Here is a 4,280-nt window from a genome sequence, read left to right on the forward strand (position 1 = left end):
AAAAACACATATCAGATTTTAAATTTCATAAAAGTAAATTCACATTAATGAAAACAGGAGAAATCTCTTTTTTTCTGCCTTTCCATCATACGTTATACTCACTTTTAAGAGCCTTCAGACAGTCCAGCAATGTTTTTTTGTATACTTTTCCTTCAGCTGTAAGAAAAGAGGTAATGGAACAATAATAAAGGGGATTTGAATAGACAAAGTTCTACAGTTATTCCTCTAATTTTAAAAAGATAGATTTTAAATGATTTTCTCTGAAATTTATCTATTTTTCTCTCAATTAGTAATGGGGTTTGGAGAAAAGCTTTAATGAGTCAAATCCATTCACTTACACAAAAGGCAGTGATTATTAGCTGGAAAAAATTGAACATATATTTCATTTGACTTTACTCTTATATTTCTTTCTTTATACCCTTACTCTTCTTTTCCCATCCTTCCTTGAATGCTCAGGAATATTAGTGACACCAAGGACAACCATACACATGCATTATTGACAGCAATGAGCAAAAGTTATTGCTTATTATAACAAAAATACAATAACTGCAATTTTCATTGGCAAGAGCTAGTAATTCTAAAAGTTTTAAAATATTTTTAAAAGACTAGGCAATAATTTAGCACAATTTTAGAAGAAAATCTCACAAACACTCTAAAGCCCTTTGAAGAATACGTATCTACTAATTCCTTACCATCAAGTGGTAGAGATTTTAGTAAATGTGAATATTCCTCGTCTGTGACTTCTACCAACAAGTCTTTCAGAGCGTTTTCTAGGTCTCTGACATCCACCTGATTTCCTAGAAACATAACATGGTGACAAAAACAGAATTTGAGAACACAAAATTATTGATTTCTTTTAATTAGCAATAATTTCTTTAACTCATGTATGATTAACACAATTTTATGACAGCAAAGATATGGATCCAACCTAGGTATCAATCAACTGATGAGTGCATACAGAAAATGTGGTATGTACACATTGTAGATTATCACTGAGCCATAAAAAGGAATATATAGACATTTGCAACAAAAGAATGGAATTGGAGATCATTATGCTAAGTGAAATAACCCAAATATAGAAAAATTCTACATTTTCTCTCATATGTGGAAGTTTACATATAGAGACAATATAAAAATGTGTGGACGCCATATTATTTGGGTATATAGATATTTATAAATATTGTCTTCACTAAATTATACCTTCTACATAAAATATATCACTCTTTTCTTACTTTTATTATCCTTGTCATGAATCTATGTTATATGATATTAATATCCCTGCTTTCAAGAAAATAGTTTGTATGTATATAATATCTACATATGAAGTAAATATGAAAAATAATGTTAAAAATAATTCAATCTCAGAGCCAGTGCTGTGGCATAGTGGGTAAAGCCACCGCCTGCAGTGCCAGAATCCCATATGGGCACCAACTCGCTAGTTCGAGTTCTGGCTGCTTCAGTTCCATTCTTGCTATTGTGCCTGGGAAAGCAGCGAAAGATGACCTGAGTGCTTGGGCCCCTGCACCCATGTGGGAGACCCTGAAGAATGGCCATTCTGAAACAAATAATAATGATTACTTTCTTTACAAAAGAGAAATTTAACATTTCTCCTGATAGTTTTGAAATTATCATTATATTTGGAGTTATATAACGTGAGGCACATAAATTTTTCTACAAGGTACATAGATTGTGTTATTAATTAATACATTGTACATAAACCATATATAGAAAATGCTCATTAGAAAGAATGCTTCAAAAATAGAGCCTTTGTCCCCATTACCCTCATACCAAAGCTGGATCAAAACACAAGAAAACTATAAATCAATATCTTTGAAGACCATAGATACCAAAATTGTCAACAAAATGCTAGCAAACCTAATTCAACAGCACATTAAAAAGATCTTTCATCATGATTGAGTCAGCTTTTTCCCTGGGATGCAAGGATGATTTAATATTGCAAGTTAATACATGTGGTATACCACATTAACAGAATGAAGAAAAAAACCATATGATCATCTTACTAGACTCAAGAAAGGCATTCAACAAAATACAACCTCCATTCTCAATAAAAATTCTCAACAAATGAGACAAAGAAGAAGGAATGCACAACACTATAGGGGTCATGTATGAAACCCACAGCTCACATAATTATTAATGGCAAAAAGTTGAAACTTCTCTTTGAAGACCAGGAATAGGATGAGAATATCCTCTTTAGTCACTTCTATTTAACATAGCACTATACGTCTCAGCCAGAAAAATTAAGCAAGAAAAAAAATCGAAGGCATCCTAACTGGAAAGGAAGCACTTATGCTGTTTATTGTTTTCCATTGTTCAAGGTTTACTTGGTGATTTAGTTGGTATGACACGTGGATAGCTGGTTGCATTGTTTATATATCTTTCTTTTTACATTATATGGCAGTGTACACTACTCATACATATAATATACAAAATAAGATCCTTTAGAACAGTTATGCTCAAGGCATATAGTATTGAGTTTATACAATTTTGGATCCCAGATTGTGACTGATTGGGGAAAAAAGTTGGACTAAGCACATTTGGTGAAGGAACCAGAAGTTATGTAGCTCACAGTAAACACACGTCTAGTTGGAAGGGCAAATGGAACATATGCAACATTGGCAGTGGCACCTCAGAGGTGGTGAACTATCTTACACTAACCAGCTTAGGATGACACAGAATAAGTGTCACCTGCACCTGGATGTAGCTATAGGATTTTGTAAACCATTCTATTTCTAACTTTAGGAAATTGATGGTTATTCCCTCCTCACGCCATCATAATGTCACTGCTTTAATCATAGGGCAGATTAAAAAGAACAACATGCACAACCTCCAACTAAAACCCTGTTGTAGTCTAGACAGTGAAGTGGTATGACATTGGAAGACTTTAAAACGGCAGCTGTTTTTGGATTCCCAAGAGTGTATCTGCACCCTTCTTCAAACAGGCCTCTTCATCAGGAGCCAGAGTCACCTTCACAACAGCCGAGATTCTACTTTGCCCCAAGATGCAAGGAACACTAAGGAAGACATTATCCTTTCCCCAGAGAGCCCCTTACCCATGGTAGAAGTTGGATGCGCCCTCCTGAGAGTCTTCATTATGCTTTCTGCCGAATCTGCCACAGACAGTCCAGCGGCCCAGGATGTACAGCCTTTCCGTTTGGTGCCCTCAGAAGCACTGTCGACCACCTGCTTGTGAACCTGTTTCCACTGTTCCTTGTCTGCATTGGTGCCTAACTCTGGGTGCAGAGTCTTCAGGGAGACAACAGCAACATTCACACCTCTCCATACAGGCACACGTGAATCTCCATGCTCCCCAGGGATCCAGCCGTGACAGCTTAACTTGGGAATCTCAGCCTTTCCATCAGATAATGGAATCAGGCTGAATCCATATTGCACCCAATTCCAGTCACACGGTTTTTGGGAAAGCCACTTATCTTCCAGGCCACATAGGCCAGGATGTCCACTGGATTGGAAACAACAAGCAACTTGCAGTTGGGGCTGCATGTGACATTAGAAGTGATGAAGTTAAAGATGCTCACGTTACACTGGACCAAGTTCAGACAGCTTTCTCCCTCCTGCTGATGTGCCCCAGCTGTGATGATCACCAGCGTGGAGTGGCAGTCACACTGCAGTCCTTGCCAGAGACAATTTGGGGATTCTAAGGAAAAGGCTGCTGTGTTGGAGATCCATCGTCTCTCCCTTCAGTTTATCTTCCATGACATCCACAAGAGCAAGTTCATCTCTCAAGTCCTTCATTAAGATACTGATAGCACAGGCTATGCCCACAACACCAACCCCTACAAACATGATCTTATTTGGGGGGACCTGTTCCTCCTTTAGAAGCTTGTGAGTCAGCTGATCCTTGAGAGCTGCCATTTTGGAGCTGGAACCAAAAGGAATTGGGAGTGCACGTTGGGTAGACATGAGGGACATGCGGCAATGGAATCTGGGCTCAGCAGCAGTGGTTCCAGCCCAGTTAAATTGTTTCTATTTCTAATAGCATAATTTTACATAAAGAAAACCCTGAAAGGTTTCCCTAAGCTACATCTAGAACTAATAAATGAATAAAAGATATAAAATCAACACACAAAAATCAGTAGGTCAACTAATTTTTGACAACAGTGTCAAGATCACACAATAGGAAAAGGAGGACAGTTGGGAAAAGTGGATACCCACAGGTAGAAGAAGGAAATTAGATCCTTATCTCATATCATGTACAGAAAATTAACTCAAAATGGACAAATGGCATAAACCCTGAAACTGTT

General features: G+C 37.3%; 1 pseudogene; it reads right to left on the reverse strand.

The window, feature by feature from the left end:
* Positions 1-2,902: 2,902 nt before the first annotated feature.
* On the reverse strand, positions 2,903-3,909 carry LOC133776946 (L-lactate dehydrogenase A chain-like; annotated as a pseudogene).
* Between the last annotated feature and the right edge of the window lie 371 nt (positions 3,910-4,280).

Source organism: Lepus europaeus, chromosome 18, assembly GCF_033115175.1.
Source record: "Lepus europaeus isolate LE1 chromosome 18, mLepTim1.pri, whole genome shotgun sequence".
Lineage (NCBI taxonomy): Eukaryota > Metazoa > Chordata > Mammalia > Lagomorpha > Leporidae > Lepus > Lepus europaeus.